The sequence below is a fragment of the Bufo gargarizans genome, chromosome 5, assembly GCF_014858855.1.
Source record: "Bufo gargarizans isolate SCDJY-AF-19 chromosome 5, ASM1485885v1, whole genome shotgun sequence".
NCBI classification, from domain to species: Eukaryota; Metazoa; Chordata; class Amphibia; order Anura; family Bufonidae; genus Bufo; species Bufo gargarizans.
In genome coordinates, this window is record NC_058084.1 from 118,855,565 (window position 1) to 118,878,685 (window position 23,121).

Consider the following 23,121-nt stretch of genomic DNA (forward strand, 5'->3'; position numbering starts at 1 on the left):
CCTTGCTGATGGTGCCCCATCTTGCCACTGCATTTGTCTGTCCACCTACCATCACATTCTGTACGGCTGCTGCTGCCACCAGCATCATGCCACTGTTCTCTGTCTGTTTACCATCACTTTTTATATAGTTACTGCTGCCTGCATGATGCTACTAATGTGACCTGTCAACCATCACATTCTGTATGGCTGCTACTGTCACCTGCATTATACCACTGCTGTCTGTTTACCATCACTCTCTGTATGGCTGCTGCCTCCATCATGGCACTAATGCGACCTGCAAACCATCATGTGCTGTACGGCTGCTGGTGCTACCTCCATCATGCCACTGCTGTCTGTCTGTTTACCAACAACTTTAGTGGGGCTGCTGCTGCCGCTTCCATCATGCCACTGCTGCAACCTGCCTGCAGTCACGTTCTGCACGGCTGCTGCTGCTGCCGCCTCCATCATGCCACCGCTGCCATTGGGCCACTGCTGACCATCATCTTCTGTAAGGCTACTGCTGCCTCCATCATAGTGGTGCCTTTCTGCCAACATGTACCATATGGCTGCTGTTGCAGCAGCCGCTGCCTCAGCTGCTCCTCGCTGTTAATCCCTTACTGTCACCATCATTAATGCAAAGCATCTGTTGCCACTATCATTTCTACTACTACTAATATTGCTACTACCACCAATAGACAGCCTTGTATGTTTCATGCTATGCTGCTCCTGCTGCTGACACTATTGCGGCCATATGTCAGTATAGCCGTCCATATACACACTGCACTGCTGCTGCTATCAATTATAAGGGATCATTTTTTTAGGCTTGTTTACAACGAGCCACTTCTTCTTCTGATAATCAACACTTGTGCGTGTTGCATATGTATGTGTCGCCCAAGTATAGGCAGGCATTCTAACTCTGTCAAGGCATAATTTTTGGATACTTGGTCCCCAAGCCACTTTATTTTTTTTTATCTCACTGTGTGTTTAAATATCATCTGGCCCTGATAATTTTTGGAAGCTTGTGAATATGAAAAAGCATGAGACATGTGCCAGCGCTGTGTGTTTTTACTCACTACTCTCTATGTTAACACCGTCAAATTTGAGTTTACCCATAGCTATGTATGTCAGAGTCACTCAAACATCATTTATTATTACTGTCACTGTGTTCCAAAGCTTGGGTAGATGGGATAAGGGATGGGAAAAAAATCATTAAAAAAAAACGAAAATAGATAACTAGTTTTCCTAAAAATTATGAGTCCTAGGAGGCTAGATGGACCCAAAAAATACTGGTTTGCTCATCTCTTTTCCTTTTGGAAGAAAAACCAATTTCATATCTTCAGGTTCATAAGAACCTACATTTTTTGAACAATTCGGTATAAATTCCAAATTGATAGAATCGATTCACTCATCTCTAATGGGAGTATGCATACACTGTATATATAGTTCACACTATAAGAGTACTTTTACACTAGCAGCAAGGAACTCCGGAAGACTGTTCCAGAGGATGAACAGCCTGTCGGATCCGCGCTGCCGATAGTGCACTCGTGCCCCCGGACTACCGCTTCGGCCCCATTAACTATAATGGGGGTAGGCCGGAGTTTCGGAGGCAGCACGGCAAACAACCGGATGGTGGGGATAGACTTTCTCGAGGGGAACACCGGGTCGCTACCTCTTGAGGATGATAGGCACACGAGGCAGCTGGTCCAGGCGGACCAGGAGGTACCTGAGAAAGGTACCAGAGGTGCAAGACCGAAGGATGAGGCAAAGGCGTAGTCAGACAGGCAAAAGGTCAGGGCAGGCGGCACAGGTACAGGTCAGGCAATCCGGGTCAGCAACAGGAGAGTCAAGGCAAGCAGGTAGGGATATAACAGGTAGCAGAGTCCAGGAATACAGATACGAGTCAGGAACACAAGCTGAAACAAGGAACCTTAGCAGGGCACAAAGACCTTGACACTGAGGCATCTGGGAAGGGGACTGAGCCACTTATATATGCGCAGGAGGGCTAGGATAGGTCAGTGAGGTCACATGACCTAACCCATAAAGCCCAGGTAGTGACGCGCTGGGCCTTAAGGAAGTGCTGTAGGAAACAAACAGCAAGCATGCTGTGGTCAGGGCTAAGAGTAAACTGTGGAGCGGATCCCAGAACAACAGCACCCACACAGACAGAGCCCAGGACTGCGGGGAATGGGAAGCACCGGCCGCAGATCACCGCTGAACACAGCACCCGGGACAGCGGCGGTAAGCAGGGAAACACACACACCACCTACTACCTACTGTAACAGCAGCTGCTGTTACAGTAGGTAGATATACATGTAGTAAAGAGCCTGAATATAATATTCCAGACATAGCTGCAGAGTTTAGTGCACACAGTCACACATGCAGATTTGCAGCATAGCCTCTACTAGATTTTAGAGGTAGGGGTAGAGCCTACCATATATGTATGCACACCGTGCACAGAGCTTACATATATACATCTATTATACTGCACTCTGTGTGAGCTGTATACACAAATTCATTAAAGGGAATCTGTCACATGAATTGTGGACCATTATCCACAGTAATGCATGAGTACTGCAGATAAGGAGCCTGGATCAATATCCGCCCATGTCTCCACGTGCCAATCCCCCCCCCCCCCCCCCAACACACACACACACATCTCCAAATGTCAGCTCTCAGAGCTGCACTGAAATACATTGTCAGGACTGCTGTGCATGCACACAAGTCCTCCCCATTATGTTAGAACAGCAAAAAAAGTGTGGACTGTGTATTTGGTCCCCAATGAAGGCAGTATAAGAACATTGCACAAACACTTGATGGTGAGAGGTGACTTAGGGTAGCCCCCACTGTATAAGACCCCCTGAGTTTTGACCCCACTTTTGGGGTAAAAAGTGCATCTTATAGTGCAGAAAATACAGTATATACCATATATTGGATATGTAACACCCCAGAGTTGTGTTACCCCGCTACTATCTTCTAAGAGCTTTTACACTGTCATCTGATATGATTTTGCTCATGTCCTCCACAAATGTGCATACAAATATATGTTAAATGCTATTGTTCATATAATTTGCCTGGTTACCAGTAGGTAGCAGAAACACATTGGCGAGTACAAGTCCCAGTTTAGTGAATCTAGGCTGGAATGGATTATTCCAGCTTTGTTCCCCCTCTGTGAGAGAGTGGGCAGTTCCTACATCCTGCAGCATGGGTGGAGAAGGAAGTCAGTGTGCCAGCCACCCCTGTTGGGGAAGGCTGTGTGATAGCATTCAGGAGTCCCTCTGCATAGGGAAGACAGCAAGGACCTTGTCTCAGCTGAGAGTTGGCCATCTACCCAGTTTGAGCACCATCAGCTCTGCTGGATGAGAAAAGCAGAAAACTACAGACAAACTCCAGAGTTCCAGGAAGAAAGCATCCCCTGAGAATCCATCTGGGAGATAAGTCCAGAGACCTAGGAGAAGCTATTCCCTCCTCAGCTAGTCTGTCCCCCACACAGCAGAGGTCACATTTAAAGCAGAAGCACTAATTTCTACCAATCATTGCCAAAACCTGCTAGGACCAAGAGAACAAAGCTGTATACTGTTTGGATGCAAGTTACTTCAAGTAAAGCAACGTTTGAACTTCATCTAAAGGTCTGGACATCATTTCTTCTGCAAAATTCCTCTATTACTCCTACTATCACTACACTCAAATTTATTTCAAGTGAGCCAGGAAGCCAGGAGTCCAGCTGTACCCAGGTAGGAGACAATTACCCGTGACACAATTATCACCACCCTGCAGAGACATTATAGCCATTACACTGCTCTGGCATTACTAATCTGGGACGTGCGTTATAACACCTTAGAAGGGCCCTGGGATAGTATCCTGCGCATGCTACAATTGGCGTCACAAACAAATACAGACTATTATCCAACTGACCCGGCCACTGCATTAAAGTCGCGTCAGCGTACCCGTTCCTGGTCACTGCAGATATATAATATAAATTATGTATATTTACACACATATACATATATCCTAGGCTTAATAAAAATCTAAAAACATCTTTACTTGGGAATAGGCAAACTAAGTATCAAATATAGCAAAATGTACCGAGCCAGCTTTTTACTGCCAAACATACAAAGTCCAAAAGCACAGGAACAAATTGATGTAATGACAAGATGCAGTAACACTCAGTTTAAGCTATAAAATACTCAGGCTGAGCCAAGAACATCTCTCATATGTCATGTTCATAGTTCCTCTCTCCTTCCTGTGGTCTACTTTAGGATATCAGTAAATTTCACTGCCTGATGATATACACTGCATTGTTCCTCCAACATATTTCTAAACTATTAAAAATAAGAGTTCTTGCAATCCAAAATGAAAGAGGGAGCAAATCATATAGATGATGTGGACAGTGAGAGGGATTGTGTGGTTAAGAATATTTCAGCTGTGAAAACCTACAAATGCAGCATTCAGGAAGCAAGACAGTAGGATTCTATGTAAAAACAAAATATATCAGAGTATAATTCTATGTAAAAACATAATATATGTATATAATAACAACATATACTGTATATATATATATATATATACAGTACAGACCAAAAGTTTGGACACACCTTCTCGTTTAAAGAGTTTTCTTTATTTTCATGACTATGAAAATGGTAGATTCACACTGAAGGCATCAAAACTATGAATTAACACATGTGGAATTATATACATAACAAAAAAGTGTGAAACAACTGAAAATATGTCATATTCTAGGTTCTTCAAAGTAGCCACATTTTGCTTTGATTACTGCTTTGCACACTCTTGGCATTCTCTTGATGAGCTTCAAGAGGTAGTCACCTGAAATGGTCTTCCAACAGTCTTGAAGGAGTTCCCAGAGATGCTTAGCACTTGTTGGCCCTTTTGACTTCACTCTGCGGTCCAGCTCACCCCAAACCATCTCGATTGGGTTCAGGTCCGGTGACTGTGGAGGCCAGGTCATCTGGCGCAGCACCCCATCACTCTCCTTCATGGTCAAATAGCCCTTACACAGCCTGGAGGTGTGTTTGGGGTCATTGTCCTGTTGAAAAATAAATGATGGTCCAACTAAGCGCAAAGCGGATGGAATAGCATGCCGCTGCAAGATGCTGTGGTAGCCATGCTGGTTCAGTATGCCTTCAATTTTGAATAAATCCCCAACAGTGTCACCAGTAAAGCACACCCACACCATCACACCTCCTCCTCCATGCTTCACGGTGGGAACCAGGCATGTAGAGTCCATCCGTTCATCTTTTCTGCGTTGTACAAAGACACGGTGGTTGGAACCAAAGATCTAAAATTTGGACTCATCAGACCAAAGCACAGATTTCCACTGGTCTAATGTCCATTCCTTGTGTTCTTTAGCCCAAACAAGTCTCTTCTGCTTGTTGCCTGTCCGTAGCAGTGGTTTCCTAGCAGATATTCTACCATGAAGGCCTGATTAACACAGTCTCCTCTTAACAGTTGTTCTAGAGATGTGTCTGCTGCTAGAACTCTGTGTGGCATTGACCTGGTCTCTAATCTGAGCTGCTGTTAACCTGCGATTTCTGAGGCTGGTGACTCGGATGACTCGGAAGACTCTTGGTCTTCCTTTCCTGGGGCGGTCCGCATGTGAGCCAGTTTCTTTGTAGCGCTTGATGGTTTTTGTGACTGCACTTGGGGACACTTTCAAAGTTTTCCCAATTTTTCGGACTGACTGACCTTCATTTCTTAAAGTAATGATGGCCACTCGTTTTTCTTTGCTTTTTTCTTGCCATAATACAAATTCTAACAGTCTATTCAGTAGGACTATCAGCTGTGTATCCACCTGACTTCTCCACAAGGCAACTGATGGTCCCAACCCCATTTATAAGGCAAGAAATCCCACTTATTAAACCTGACAGGGCACACCTGTGAAGTTAAAAACATTTCAGGTGACTACCTCTTGAAGCTCATCAAGAGAATGCCAAGAGTGTGCAAAGCAGTAATCAAAGCAAAAGGTGGCTACTTTGAAGAACCTAGAATATTACATATTTTCAGTTGTTTCACACTTTTTTGTTATGTATATAATTCCACATGTGTTAATTCATAATTTTGATGCCTTCAGTGTGAATCTACAATTTTCATAGTCATGAAAATAAAGAAAACTCTTTAAACGAGAAGGTGTGTCCAAACTTTTGGTCAGTACTGTATATATATTTATATATAGTGGGGATTTGCTCTGGTAGTTAGGACTAGCAGATACAGTATAGAGGCAAAGTACACAGTTCTTGAATCAAACAGCAGTGTTTATTCACACATTGGTGTATAACAAAATGCAGACAAGGTGTATCACAAAACGCAGGTTGCTTGGTGTTTGTTCACACACAAGAAAAGTCCATAAACAATAAAAGTCACCTTTTCTCCTGGGTGGTAATTCACACCCTGTTAGCCGTTCAGCCTCATGAAGTCCATATGCGGCCTGTTTGCCTTTAGAGGGGCCTGAGTCCTCCAGACCGGCTTAAACCTCAGTTCACAACACACTCCTGAGCTCCACTGTCAGGGGGAGGTAAATCCACACACCTGGCAATGCTGGCTGGTTTTTATGCCTGGCAAAACCCTCCCTGGATCATGGGGAGTAGTCACCCACCTAGCACTTTGACTACTCCCAGTAAGAGCCGTTCCGGATCAGCTTTAACAGCCATGCTAAATCTTTAGGTATCAATTAGCAATAGCGGCTGCTGACACATAAAATACCGGCTCTTACTTCACCGAGGCCAGGAACCTTTGTGACACATACCTTCCATCTGCGATGATTCCAGATACCTTCTTACAATATATACACACACAAATATAGAAGGGAAGTTATCAAACTTCATTAGTTGAATTTCATATGCCAACGTTTTTGTGTAAAACATTTTTATTAAAATAAAATAAAAAATCCCCTCTAAATATAGGAAATTGCCTTCGGTCAAGTTGCAAATGGCTACCATTAATGAAAGAGATTAGCGAATTTCTAAAAAATTCGATTAGATTCAATCCAAATTTATTGTGGCGTATTGCATAAAAAAAACTGCTATTTCCTGGCTGCAGAGAGCCTTTATAATGATGTAGAACACTATGCCTTACAGTAACACGCATAGAGAGTGTGCTGGGGTAGTGAAACAATACTGTGAGTCAGTATGACATGCACATGACAGGGGTCGCTCTTAGAATCACTGCAAACTTCACTTATTTGGACAGTCACAGGGCCAAAACTGACCAACTAACTCAAGTGTGAACTCAGCCTTACAGGTCGATGTTAGCGTCAAGAAGAAGCGATCTCCTTTTACACCGCCATTGTCACCGCCAGACATCTGAGAAGCTCTGACAGCCGTTCTTCAGAACCTCCTGCTTGAGGTTCTTTTGTTTTGCTTTCATTTTGTCATCTCGTTTCCCTCTTTCAGCTGTCATCTAGTTGCACTGATTGCATCCCTTTAAATCCCCTCCCATATTGCATCACTTTGCGGTTTATACAACTTCCTGGAGTGTGTACATGCTGGATGCTACAATTGATGCTTCTACAGATAAGTCTGTTCATTGATTTGTGTTTTCCTGTTTGCTTGATCCTAGGTGACCCTGACTCCCTCCGTATTAAGTGTAGGGAGCCGGTGGTCGTGTCCCCTCACTATTATAGGGTGTTCAGGTGTCATACAGTCGAGGCACGAGGGCATGCAATTTTCTATCATAGAGATCTTTGCATGGGCTGAGAAGACAGGGAGAGTTTCAGGGCTTAAATAGGGGTCACCCTTTTGTTCCTTAGTTTCGGATCAAGCCAGTTCGATCCTTATTTGTAACTTCTTGTTTTCTGTTACTCCATCCATGACAGCCATCAGCTGATTCCACATAGATGTCTACAGAACCTGTTCTATTAAATGCTTAAACAAGTAGAGCCCCCCGACAGAGTGGAGAGGGTGTCAGCAGTAAGTTTGTGTTGACGTCACTGATTATTTTGCCCTTCCTTTTATAGTGTAGATGATGCCTCCCTATCCCTTCTCTACACCTTGACTAATCTTTCCCTGAACTTGTAAAGCGTTTTTTCAGCACAATTAAGTCATTCCTAGCACTGTCCCTAGCTCCTGCTGACGTCTCTCCCTGCACTAAGCACACTGGAAAATGGCAGAATCCAAAATAGCTGAGGGTATTTATGCGGCTGTGACATCACAGGGGCTGGCTAACTGCTGATTGGCTGCATGCATGGCATTGTGGGTGATCCCTCATTTCCAGAGTTCTTTGCTCCATGTCCTAACACGTGCAGCAGCCATTTTAATGCAATTCGTTACCACAAAGCGTGAGGAAATTCGGATTCAATGCAAATCTAATTTTTCCTGAAATTCGGATTGAATTCCACTTTGTCAACTTCAATTCGCTCATCTCTAATGATAAGGTACAGCAATAAAGAGAAAGCAGTATCCACATTCATATCTAAAACGCTGCTTTGCCCCTTTGTCTCTGACATCATCTCCTGGTTTCATTTTGCTGTGTATTTGCATCTGATTTTGGATCTTGATCCGGTCCTTATTTTTCCTGTCTGCTTTTCACCGATCTGACTACTCTTTAACCGTTTTGGTTTAGGTCTCTGCGCTTTGCTAAGAAGGGATTGCCATCCAGTTATGAGCCGTCACTTAGGACGGATCATGCAAAGAGGTAGTGGTGCGGAGTGGAGTACGGGGCTAAACTGTTCCCTACCCATTCATGACAAGGTTCCATACTCTACTAATGCTGCTGCTCCCAAAAAGAGAGAATATTTTCCACAGCTTTTGTAAAATCTATAGCCATTGCTGGAATATTGTCCACATGTTTTTCTGATAGTAGAACTTGTGGCGATAGAATACATTTATGGAAAAGAAAAGGTTCAGACTCCAGAAGCGTCAAAACGTATTTACTATAAGAACTGTGAATCTGTGGAATAGACTTCCTCAGGACGTGGTCATAGCAGGAACAGTGGACATTAAGGCCTCATGCACACGACCGTTGTGTGCATCCGCGTCCGTTCCGTCATTTTTCACAGTTTAGCGGAGGTCACATTCATTTCTATGGAGTGGTGAAAAAAAAATGATAGTCCTCCGTTTTTTCTCCGCATCCGTGATTTCAGTCCGTCAAAAAAATATAACCTGTTCTTGTCAGTGGAAAACGGAGGACAGACCCATTCAAGTCAATGGGTCCATCAAAAAAAACTGATGCACAACTGGTATGTCATCCGTGTCCGCGTCCGTGTCCGTTTTTTTCTACAAGACTTTGGTGCAATAAAATTGCACTTTTTATTAACCTTCCATTTTTTTCCCTGTCAGACAAAAAAAAAGGAAAACACAAGGAAACACAACTGAAGCAAAATCGGACACGGACCACTAAAGCCAAATCACTGACAGTGAAAAAACACTATCGTGTGCATGAGGCCTAATGCTTATGAAAACGTATAGAAATCTGAGAATCAATTCCTTCTGGGATTCGCGTCCCCATCTATCCCTTTGTAACTATGTAAAATTTTATTTACCATAACAAAAAAACGGCTGCTAGTTTCTCCCCAAAAAGGGGATAATTTTTGGAACACTTGTGATGTGATGTGTGCAGTGAACGTGTAGCATCCGGACTGAATCATGACCCATTCATTTCAAAGGGTCAGTGCACATTTTCATTCATAATCTTTGCGTTCAAGAAAATTGCAGCATCTAATATATAAAGCTGAGTGTATGTATGTATGTCCGCTAAAGGAATCCGCATTGTCGCATTTGCAATCATGAAATTTGCCACACAGATACATCAGGTGTCCAGGAAGACATTAGACCGGGTCTCAGCTCTCTAGCATGTACCGTTTCTAAGGTATTCCCAAAAAATATGCAAATATGGCACATCACATGACCTACATTAGCCATAAGAAGCCTGCAGGTCTTTCTCTTCATATACCAACTGCCATACATACGGTCAAATGTCCCTTAGCAGCCATAGAAGCCCACAGGCCCTTAGTCTCCACATACACACAGTTTTATACCAGGTTTCCATAACAACCCAGCCATTTTTCTTCACTGCTGTAGGTCAGCTTTAAAGGGGCAGGGCACTGTGGATGACACTGTTAAGGGAGCAGAGTTCTGTGGAGGTCACAGCTAAGGGGGCAGGTTGGGTGGCCCTCCAAAGACAGACTTAAAAACCCCATTCCCCAGGTCCCACTAAGCCACGCCCTGACCCGATTAGGCCACGCCCCTCCCACGCCACAGCCGCTGGATATTGAAAAATGAAGGTAATCATCAACTTCTGTCAGCTGCAGGGATGGGAGGGAGGGTGACTTTCTCCCTGCAGCTCATGCTCAGGCAGCACAGTGCTGCTGTCTGAGAGTGAGCTGTTCAAAAGGACATCCCTGTGTCCGTCCAGGCCCTGCGCTGGACGGAGGACAGGGAGTCTGATAGCTGGCCTGTCCAGCCTAAAACCAGACCTCTGGCTACCCTAGGGGCAGGCTGCTGTGGAGTTCACAGTTAAGGGGACAGTCTGCTATGGAGGCCAATGTTAAGGGAAAGATTGCTGTGGCGGTCACTGTTAAGAAAGCAGGATGCTGTGGAGGTCTCTGTTAAGGGGGAAGGGAACAGTGGAGGTCATAGTTAAGGAGACGGTCCGCTATGGAGGTGTTAAACGGCGGGGTGCTGTAGAAGTCACTGTTAAGGGGGTGGGGTGTTGTGGAAGTCACATTTTAAGGGAATGGAGCTCTGTGGAGGTCACTGTTAAAGGGCGGGTTATTGTAGAAATCAATGTTAACGAGACGGAGTACTGTAAAGGTCAATAATAAAGGGGCGGCCACTGTGGAGGTCACTGTTAAAGGGGAGGGCGCTGTGGATGTTAATGTTAAGGGGGCAGGCCGCTGTGGAGGTCACTGTTAAGGGAAGAGGGGACTGTGGAGGCCACTATTAAAGCGGCAGCGGGGTACTGTGAGGTCACTGTTAAGGCAGCGGGGTACTGTGAGGTCACTGTTAAGGCAGCGGGGTACTGTGAGGTCACTGTAAGAGAGTGGGATACAGTGGAGGTCACTGTTAAGGGAGCGGGGTACTGTGGCAGTCACTGTTAAAGGGGCAGTCGCTGTGGAGGTCTCTGTTAAGGGGGCCGGGAATGGTGGAGGTCAGTTCAGGGGACTGTAACCTATGGTCAGTGTTAAGGGGCGGGTGCTGTAGAGGTCACTGTTAAGGGGGTGGTCCCCTGTGGAGGTCAATGTCAAGGGGGTGGGGTGCTGTGGAAATCACTGTTAAAGGGGAAAGCTGCTGTAAACGTCAAAGTTAAGGAGGTGGACTGCTGTGGAGGTCCCATTTTAAGGAGACAGGGCATTGTGGGGGGCTGGGGTGGGGGCTGTGAAGGTCACTGTTAATGGGGCACGGTGCTGTAGATGTCACTGTTATAGTGGATACTGTCGATATCTTTTAGTGACACACACAAACATTAAATGAAATAGATTAAATATACTCGTGCGAAGCCAGGTCCTTCAGCTAGTCTTCTATATTGTGTGTTTTTCATGCAGCTCAGACTCCATAGAAGTAAATGGGGCTTGTGTGAAAAACGCAACACATCCAGATGGTTGATAGAAGACGTAGATTGTTTTTTGATGTGCGTGAAAAACTCAGTCCGGATACAATCTGGATCGAAGAAACGCACACATTGAACGCAATGCCAGAAAAACCTAATTGAACTTGTGTGCAAAACCATTAGTTTTTCCCTAAACAGATCTTGACACAAACGGCATCACTCGTGTGAAAGAAGCCTTAGGCCTCTTTAAGACGGGCGAGATTTCCGCGCAGGTGCGATGCGTTAGGTGAACACATTGCACCCGCACTGAATCCGGACCCATTCATTTCTATGGGGCTGTGCAGATGAGCGGTGATTTTCATGCATCACTTGTGCGTTGCGTGAAAATCGCAGCATGCTCCTCTTTGTGCGTTTTCCACGCAACGCAGGCCCCATAGAAGTGAATAGGGCTGTGTGAAAATCACAAGCATCCGCAAGCAAATGCGGATGCGGTGCGATTTTCACGCACGGTTGCTAGGAGACGATCGGGATGGAGACTCGATCATTATTATTTTCCCTTATAACATGGTTATAAGGGAAAATAATAGCATTCTTAATACAGAATGCATAGTACAATAGGGCTGGAGGGGCTAAAAAAAAAAATATATATTTTTGAACTCACCTTAATCCACTTGTTCGCGCAGCCCGGCTTCTCTTCTGTCTTCATCTTTGCTGTGCAGTAGGAAAAGGACCTGTGGTGACGTCACTACGCTCATCACATGGTCCGTCACATGATCCATCACCATGGCAAAAGATCATGTGATGGACCATGTGATGAGCGCAGTGACGTCATCAAGGGTCCTATTCCTCAAAGAAGAAGACGGGCTGCGCGAACAGGTGGATTAAGGTGAAAATTAACCCCTCCAGCACTATTATACTATGCATTCTGTATTAAGAATGCTATTATTTTCCCTTATAACCATGTTATAAGGGAAAATAATACAATCTACACTACACCTAACGCAAACCTGAACTTCTGTGAAGAAGTTTGGGTACCAAACATGCCGATTTTTCTCACGCACGTGCAAAATGCATTACAATTTTCCCGCGAAGTACCTGCATCTTATCCGGGCCAAAAATATGACGCCCATCTGAAAGAGGCCTTAGGAGGCCACAGAATGTCATCCACAGTTTGTCAGGGCAATTAGAGCACTTTCAATTCAGGTTGCATTTATTAGGACCCAAATCAAATCTGCCAACTAGAGATGAGCAAAGTTTTGGAAAATTCGATTTGGCTGCTTCGCCGCCGAATTTTACAAATACATTTGCTTTGTTACAAATTACTTGGTCACGAAGCACATTTTTTTCTTTGTGAGTAGCGGGTGCAATGACAGGGAGCAGCGATAGCACCGCTCCCCATCATTGTATCCCGCAGATGCCGCGATCATACATCATCACGGCATCTGAGACTAAAAACATTGTAAAATTAACAAAAAAAAGAAAGTAAATCATACTTACCGCCTCCATTTTCTGTGGTCATACGTCACCACACATGGGATTTCGGCTGAGATCTTCAATCGTGATGGCTGCTGCTGGCCCATCGCGAGCAAATGGAGGAGATACGGTACAGTAAGTATGATTTTTTTTTGTTTTCTTACACTATTTCAGGTTAAATCGATTCGCTACCACAAAGCATGAGGAATCAAATTTATGAATTTATCCTAAAATTTGGATCGAATTCCACTTCATTGGATTATATTCGCTCAACTCTACTGCCAACCAATTTGTTCAATTTGGACCCAAACTGAATTTCAAGACATCCACTTATCTCTATAGTTTTTTAAGGATAGCCGCATAGGAGGCCAATAACTATATTGCCCATCTAGGCAGCTTCTAGGGAGAAGCCAAACAATGAAGTCCCGTAGTTATGGTGGTTTTTGGCAAAGGTGGATGACAAAGACTATGATGAATATTATAGATTTTGCATTAGATTACTATTCAGGAGAACAAAAAAGTGGGATGACAACCTCTATAGAAACTATATGGATGGACATATTAATTGATACCTAGTGTTTCCAAAATCAGAAGTAACTAAGCTGAATAGAAATTTTACAAATGTAATAGAAGCTTTGATAAATATCTGAATGTACCGTATGTTTAGCAAAATGACAAGTTTTCACTCACCGCATGTTTCACTGATGTTTTTATTTATTTGGGATCATGAATCCAGTCATTCTGGAGCTCTGTTTGTTAGTTGCTGCAGAACTTTCAGACCTGTGATTTGATTATTTGTCCCTGTGGCAGAGAACTGCTTCCTTTGTGGTTAATCACTTCCTGTTTAAACCATACAACTTTTCTCAAGCTTCTAGTTATTCTCGTCAGTTAACGAAACAAGGTGTCTCCTTACATAAATGCTTACTTCATTATGTCTTTGCTTAAGATGCCAAGTTGTTAGTACTGTCTGAAATTAATATTTGCTGAAATGCAAATAGGTGGTAAGTTGCAAACATGATGATGATGATGTGAAGATGACATTTCTTAATAGATCCACAGTGCCTGTTATATAATACATAACAGTCCATAACTGGCATTAGAACTGCATCAACCTGCCTATCTGCTGCTCAATCTAAACATCTATCTTCAAATACGTGGTCAAATCCTTTCCCCTACTCATGATTTTGGTTAAAGAGGTTGTTGTAGTGCCCTATGAGATAATCACTTTGTCAGCTGAAACTCCACTGAACAGTTGATATGCATGTGAATAAATGGCCATACACATAAAACATGGACAGACCAGGTCTGCCAGAGTAAGAGCTCTTATTTATTAGTATCTCTCTGCTCAAACTACATCTTCAATCCTTGGTTAAAGGCTTTGCTTCATCAACACAACCTCATTTTTAATTGAAAACAGCCCATAAGTGGTTGATAGCTATACTTCTGGCTTCTGAAGCACCAGCAAACAGTTGAAATCACTGGGAGAAGTTGTGGATGAGCATAACCTGCCTCAGGTATAATTAAGCATAGATGTAGAGGTGGTGCAGGCAGCAGGACTCTGGTCTCTTCACTAGCAGGTCCTTGAGAGATCGTACCTACCACCTTCCTCTGTATTAGGTTACAACAGCCATAACTTTTTACCAGCTGATGTAACATGATACAGGTACATGTATTTCCTTCTTGGCTTACACATCAAAGAGCTGAATTGTAAAATCTGATTCCGTGATCAGCGACTGAATGTGTGTAAGGTATATGTATGGTATAACAATATTATTTATGTGTAAATAATAGCAGCACTCTTTTTGTACGGTACAGCAGTACAGTAAATATATATACAGTATATTGATGCTTTTTTTGTGCATGATATATCAGTGCTATTTGTGTGCATTCTATATATATTATACAAGTATTATTTATATGTACCATAAATGGGTATAATTATTGTTACAATAAAGCAGTGCTATTCATGTGCATGGTACTTTACAGTAATGGTAATTATGTATACTATATAATGTACTTTATATCTATTTTATATATATATGCAAAACGGTCCACGGCACTCCTCTGTAGTGTATTTATTCACACATACCTCACAGCAACGTTTGTCAAGCGAATTACAAAGTGCAAGTGCATGTGTTTATATATCCCATGATTAATCAATTAGTAATCAATATAAACAATACATAATTTGTATCTAATGTGAATACAATTCTATTCAAATATAATGTGCATTCATTTATATATCCAATAAAGTACAAAAGTGCCAGTGTATATAAGATAAAAAAAACTGCTTGGCCATCAGAATATTATAGACAATATATAAACATCTATAACCAAAAAGAAAAAGAAGAGGGGGGAAATCATGGTCATAAATACTGTCAAATCACCATCTCCACGCATGTAGTTCGCATAAAAAAGCGCGCCGCAACCATGGTGTTGTCCTCCTCTCACTGCGCATGCTCCGCCTCTATTCTTCTTCTATGGTCACCAACAGTAATCGCCATCTTAATTAAGGGCGAAACTATGGGCAACTTCATATTAATACTATATGCTTCTACAGCTACCTAGTGCTGGTCCTAACTTGGAGGGGACGCACAGCAGATTGCGATACACGGCTCCCAGTCCAGCTTATGTTCTGATCCACTGTGCTTCATCAAAAACACAGCGATTGGGACCAGTGAAGCCGGAACCCTCACTACAGGTATTGCTGTACATAGCTAACCCCTCACGGGCTTTACATAATTTAACCATGGAAACGAGCAGCATATAATGCATCCAGCCAGCAAAGGAAGCAATATTGATAATAACAATACATTAGTAAGTGCCTTTGTATTAACTTCCTCTACATAATAAATGCTATTTGCTAAAGTAAGACAACTCCTTTAAGGTGTTCACACTTCTAAAGCATAAACATATTCCCCCCAAAAAAACACATAAACATAGACCTTAAGGGTGCAATGGACAGTATATCCTGTACTGTAAAGGGGAATTCTTAGAGCAGAACAGAGCACCAGTTTTCAGATACTTGTGGCCCCATATGAAAAGAAAAATTCCTACATTTCCACAATAATGTTAGGCTAAGTTGACATTGCGACATGAACTCTGGCAGAGGCATAACCTGATAGGACCACACACCGCCAGATCCCCATTGACTACAGTGGGATTTGGCTGCTTTCCAGCATAAATGCTAGAAAGCAGCCAGATCCCTGATGGGTCCCACTGTAGTCGATGGGGATTCAGCATTGTGCGTCAGTGTCCGGTTATGCTGAATTTGATAAACTCTAACAGTCCGTTCCTCTGCCGGATCAGGCTGCTGGAGTTCAAATCACATGTGTGAATGTAGCCTTACCAGGATATAAAAAATGGAAAAACTCGCCAATGTCTCATAGAGAATGCCCCAGAGGATTAAAAATTGCTGAACACCAAGAGAGTAAAAGGTTAAGAAGCTGCTGTCACTCTGTATCATGTCATGGAAATACTGTTTTGAGGGACTTAGCACATCTCACTAAACAAGCTTCCAGCAAAGTTCAGGAACCTTTTACAGGTTAAACACTTGTTTCCTCTTGTTTATTTTAGAAAAGTCATTTTGCTGACCCTGGCAGGCATTTCTGCATTACCTGTCTCCAGCATCACATTATTCAGCAGAACAAAATATCAAGAAAGTAAATGCTGAAAATAGGCAAATAGACACAAAGGTTTTATTTAGCGGGAATCTCCGTAAAATATACTCTTAAGAATATTCTATAACCCATGAAAAGAGAGGGGTAATACAGTGATAATAAGCAGTGATGGGCAAAGCTTTGAAAAAATTCAATTCGCCAGCTTCGCCGAACTTCGTCAAGAAATTTTATTATTCATGAATCACTTTTCATTGTATGGAGTAGGCACAATGACGGAGAATGGTAATCTCACCGCCTCCGTCATTTAACCCCTCAGATGCCACATTCATCTCATAATGAATGCGAATTTCCTTGCGCTTCGTGGTAACAAATCACAATTTTTCCTAAAATGGCGGCAACATGTGTGAGGACTGAGGACATGGAGCAAGGAACTCTGGGAAGGCGGGATCACCCAGATTGACATGCCTGCATGCAGCCAATTAGCAGCCAGCCAGCCCGCCCTGTCACAGCCCTATAAATACTGCAGCCATCTTGGATTCAGACATTTTCCAGCGTTCTGAGTGCAGGGACAGACGTGACAAGGCGCTAGGAACAGCAACCTCATTGTGAAAAAAAAAAACACGATTTATACATTTAGGGAAAGGATAGGGAGGTATCATTTCACAGGATCTTAGTTCAGGTAGAGAAGTCAGAAGGCGCAAGGGACAGTGCTAGAAAAGCGATTTACAAGTGCAGGGAAAGATTATTTGGGGATACAAATAGCCATTATACAGCTCTGTCATTCCAGCAATTTGTTCTTGGGGTGCAAGTTGTTCTTGGGGTGCTATCTTGAAAAGCCTTTAGTGGCAGAAAAATATATGCACAGTTCACTTCTGCAGTTATCTGTGGTACAGAAAAGAAAAATATATACGCAGTTCACTGTTGCAGTTTTTTGTGGCAAAAGCATTTAGTGGCCTATTTCAGTACAGAAAGAAAAATATATACACACTTCACTGTTGCAGTTATTTGTGGTAAAAGCGTTTAGTGGCCTATTTCAGCACAAAAAGAAAAAAATATTCTCAGTTCACTTCTGGAGTTATATGTGTTGAAAGCGTTTAGTGGCCTATTTCAATACAGAAAGAAAAATATATACGCATTTCACTGTTGCAGTTATTTGTGGTGAAAGCGTTTAGTGGTCTTTTTCCGTACAAAAAGAAAAATATATTCGTCTCTTTTAGGGGTGTTTTAATTTCGTTCAGCTAAAAGTATGTCCGAAAGAGAAGTGCCAGACCATGCACAGAGGAGCGGCAGAGGCCTAAATGTTTTTGGCGCAGGCAGAGGTCACAGCAGAGTAAGGGGGCGTGGCAGCAGGAGTCACAGAGAGAACCCTGAGCTCCCAGTGTCATCTAGTGGTTGTGTCTTGACCAGCAACCCAGCCATTCTTGATTGGTTAACCCGATCATACACTTCATCCCAAGTGACATCAGACACCCCCAGCCAACAGTTGGTGGGTTCTTTAGACACAACCCTTAGTTGGCATGGCCTGGGAGCAGGCCCTGTGCCCTCAACTGTCCTCAACCTGCCTCTGTCATTTCTGTTCCCTCACCGCGAGAAGTATTATATCCTGTTTGCTCAGCTCCACTTCTCAGTGAGGAAGAGCTACTAGAGGGCGGTCAGCAGCTACTGCCCGGCCAAGATCTGGAAGAGAAATCCGCTGCTTCCTCCGCTAGGCAGGCAAGTAGTGATGAGGAGAGTGGCGTCAGATCTGGTGTTGCAAGCTGTCAGGCTCCTGACCCAGAGACCGTTGAGGAGGACATCAGTGACGTGCAGACAGTACTCGATGATGATGAAGTCGATCGCACTTGGGAGCTGGGTGAAGAAGGAGCATCATCATCCTCAGGAGAAAAGGGGTTGCAGCTTGCCCGTGAGGCAGCAGCTGAGCCAGCAAGTCGTTAGCGTGGCCGGGAGTCCCCAGGGTGGCAGCAGTGGGAGGTCGGGATCCAAATGGGCACAGGGTAGACCACCCACTTAGCAGCAGCCTACCTGCCCGGAAAGAGTGGTGCAGGGGCTCACGGAAGCAGCGGCGGTAGCAGTCAGCGAGTGCATAGTGTTGGGGGTAAAATCAGCTACTCGGTGGTGTGAAAGTTTTTTGTGAAGCCGGAGGAGGTCAACATCGCCATATGTAGAATATGTGGGCAGAAGGTGAAGCATGGCCAAGGTGCCAATGTTGGCACCGCGGCCCTGCGTCAACATATTCAGTGTCACCATAAAGTGACCAGGGAGAACCGTGGCTCTGATGTGGTGTTCCAGCCTGCTGCAGCAACCACTGCATCACCCAGTGGCATGCCACACCCGATTTCAGGCAGTCAAGGCTCCACCACCTCAGCCGAAGGATGCTGTCTGTTGTTCCCATCGTCTGCTGTTCCTGATGCTCCTGCTCCTCCTACTCCTTGTCAGTCATTCTGTCACCAATCGATCACAGAAGCAATCGCCAAGAGACAGTATGCGTGCACTCATCCAACGGCGCAGAAGCTGAATGTGCTCCTGGCCAAGTTGCTTGTGCTGCACTCCCTCCCTTTTCAAGTGGTGGACTCTGCACCTTTCAGAGAACTGATGGCTTGTGCCAAGCCAAGGTGGAGAGTCCCAAGAACAGAAGGTGGGCCAGTCCTTTAGCCTGTCGGTGTCTACTAAAGTGCACGGCAGCGCCAACGTGTGGAGCTGTAACTACAGTCAGGGATAATACATGTCCTTTACGCACACTGGGTGACTGTGGTTCCTGTACAGCAATACCACCAATTTGGCTAGGTGACGCCGCTTCCGCCTCCACGTTCTCACGCCGTTGGTCCAGCGATAGTGTCCACCTCTGCATCCTCATGCTCCACCACTGCAGGGACAAGTCACAGTGCCCCTCCAGCATACCACATGTGCAAGGCACGGCGGTGTCACACTGTTTTGGACCTCATTTGCCTGGGAGAATGGAGTCACACAGGGGAGGAACTGCTCCATGTCATTCAGCGAGAAATCAAACCCTGGCTTTCTCTGCAACAACTGAAAATCGGAACCATGGTGACCGACAAAGGGAAGAACATGGTGTTGGCACTGGATCAAGGAAGGCTGAGCCATGCACCCTGCATGGCACACGTGTTCAATCTGGTTGTCAAGCGTTTCCTGAAGTCTTCCACCCATCTGCAAGACATCTTAAAAATGGTCAGGAAATTTTGCATGCACTTCAGCCACTCGTACACCGCAAAGCACACCCTCCTTGAGCTGCAGCGAAAAAAAAGGCATCCCCAACAGAGGCTGATATGCGACGTTTCCACGCATTGGAATTCCACGCTCCATATGTTGGACTGACTATACGAACAAAGAAAGGCCATCATCTTCATAATGCAAGCGGGTAGCAGTACTCCCCTGTGTAAGTTCTATGTCAGCCAGTGGCAGCTCATGCGTTACACCTGCCGTTTGCTCAGGCCCTTTGAGGACACCACGTTATTTGTCAGTCACTAGGAATACATGATGATCAACATCATTCCACTGCTTCATGTCCTGGAACAGATGGTGGTAACAATGGCTGGTCAGGGGACTGGAGACGTAGATCTCACGGCCACATAAGCCCTGTGGGGACTGAACTGGAAAAAGAGGAGGAGGAGTGGGAGGAGGACATTGGAGCACAGGCAATGTGTAGCGAAATGGGTGGTTTTTCTACTCAGCTGACAGGAGATGAGGAGCAGGAGCAGCCAGAGGAGCTACAGGGCGATGTGGAAGACCAGACAGAGGACCAAGACACACCGTGTTAGTATGCAGTGGAGATGGAGGCAGGGAGTCCCCCTGAGTCACTTGCGCCAATGGCCCGCTGCATGCTCATTTGCTTGGTTAGTGACAGCCGAATTGTCACCATTCAGCAGAGGGATTACTTCTGGCTCTCCACCTTGTTGGACCCTCGCTACCGGTCCAGGATGGGGGCCTTTTTTACACCTACAGAGAGGGAGGAAAAACTGATCTACGATCTACTACAGAGACATCCTATGTAGTCAGTTGGCCGCTGCCTAACTGCGCCATCATCCATCCTCTCGCAGGTCTGACCGGGGGGCCCTCTGTGTGCACGTTCCCCTGCCATGGCTGCTGGGGAGGGGTGGGGTGACAGGAGCAGTAACCAGCTACATCAGCAGCAGCTTGAGCCTACAGTCGTTGATGAGTAGCTTTGTTCAACCGCATAGTGAAGAAACTAGGTAGACCTGAAGAAGGACCTGAACCAGCAGGTGGTGTCATACTTGGACAGCACACTGCCAACCCACATTGAAGATCTGCTGGACTACTGGGCAGCCAAACTGGATTTGTGGCCCTAACTGGCCAAGTTTTCCCTGGAAAAGCTGTCCTGCCCGACTAGTAGTGTGGCATCAGAGCGGGTGTTGTGCGGCGGGGGGCATAGTTACCCCAAGAAGAACTCACATGTCTACCCAAAATGTGGAGAGACTGACCTTTGTCAAGATGAATAAGGCGTGGATCAGCCAGGATTTCCACCCATCAATACCTGATTCATCAGACTAGATCATCCATGGTGCCACACCAACACTTTGACAAAAAAGACCAGTTTCTTCTGGCTACCTGCCTCAGCTACTACTCTGATGCTGCCACCCACCTGATGCCACACATCTGATGCCAAGTGCTCCTTCATTCACCCACCTTCGTCAACGGGTACTGGTATGGCCACCCACTGCTCCACTCTGTCACCGGGTCACTTTATGGTCTCCTGATGCTGCTGCTGCCATCTCCACACTATGTCACCTTCACACTCTGTGGTCCATCTAGTCTGCCCAATATACTGAATACTATGGATAGCCCCTGGCCCTATCTTATATGAAGAATGGCCTTATGCCTATCCCATGCATGCTTAAACTCCTTCACTGTATTTGCAGCTACCACTTCTGCAGGAAGGCTATTCCATGCATCCACTGCTCTCTCAGTAAAGTAATACTTCCTGATATTACTTTTAAACCTTTGCCCCTCTAATTTAAAACTATCTCCTCTTGTAGCAGTTTTTCTTCTTTTTAATATTCTCTCCTCTTTTACCTTGTTGATTCCCTTTATGTATTTAAAAGTTTCTATCATATCCCCTCTGTCTCGTCTTTCTTCCAAGCTATACATGTTAAGGTCCTTTAATCTTTCCTGGTAAATTATATCCTGCAATCCATGTACCAGTTTAGTAGCTCTTCTCTGAACTCTCTCCAAAGTATCAATATCCTTCTGGAGATATGGTCTCCAGTACTGAGCACAATACTCCAAATGAGGTCTCACTAGTGCTCTGTATAGCGGCATGAGCACCTCCCTCTTTCTACTGGTAATTCCTCTCCCTATACACCCAAGCATTCTGCTAGCATTTCCTGCTGCTCTATGACATTGTCTGGCTACCTCTAAGTCTTATGAAATAATGATCCCTAAATCCCTTTCCTCAGATACCGAGGTTAGGACTTTATCACTGATTTTATATTCTGCTCTTGGGTTTTTACTCCCCAGGTGCATTATCTTGTAATTATCAACATTAAATTTTAGTTGCCAGATATTTGACCATTCCTCTAGTTTTCATAAATCCTTTTCCATTTGGTGTATCCCTCCAGGAACATCAACCCTGTTACAAATCTTTGTGTCATCAGCAAAAAGACACACCTTACCATCGAGGCCTTCTGAAATTTCTCTGATAAAGATATTAAACAATATGGGTCCCAGAACAGATCCCTGAGGTACCCCATCTCCACACTATGTCGCCTTCACACTCTGTGGTCTCCTGATGCTGCTTCTCCCATCTCCACACTATGTCACCTTGCCACTCTGTGGTATCCAGATGCTGCTGCTGCTGCCATATCCACACTATGTCAACTTGCCACTCTGTGGTATCTTGATGCTGCTGCTGCTGCCATCTCCGCACTATGCCACCTTGCTACTTTGTGGTATCCTTCTGATGCTGCTGCTGTTGCCACCTCCAGACTCGGTCATTGTACCACTCTGTGGCCTCCTCCTGATGCTGCCGCCACCTCCACACTCTGTCATTGGGCCACTCTGTGGTCTCCTCATACTGCCACCACCTCCAGACTCTGTCATTGTGCCACTCGGTGGCCTCTTCATATTGCTGCCACCTCCAGACTCTGTCATTGTTCCACTCGGTGGCCTCCTCATACTGCTGCCAACTCCAGACTCTGTCATTGGGCCATTCTGTGGTCTCCTCATGTTGTTCCCACCCTCCCCACTTCTTGACTGGTCTACTATTTGGCTTTCGGCCTGGCTGACATCATCATTTATTTGACCTATTTTCTGATCTGTCAGAAGGAAGGAAAAATGAGACGCACAACGGATCCTGTCTGTGTAGCAGCTGTAAGGCCTGTATGGTCCAATCAGAATTGGTACAAAACACAGAAGACATGCAAATAGTCCATTCACGTGTCATCTCTGTTTTAGATCCACTCCTGTTTATTTGGCATTAGCAATACTGATGGGTTACTGACCAAATGCTGACTGAGTCAAGGCGTATGCGCCACAGACAGGATCCGTTTTTTGTGGGTTATTGTTCTGATGGATCAGA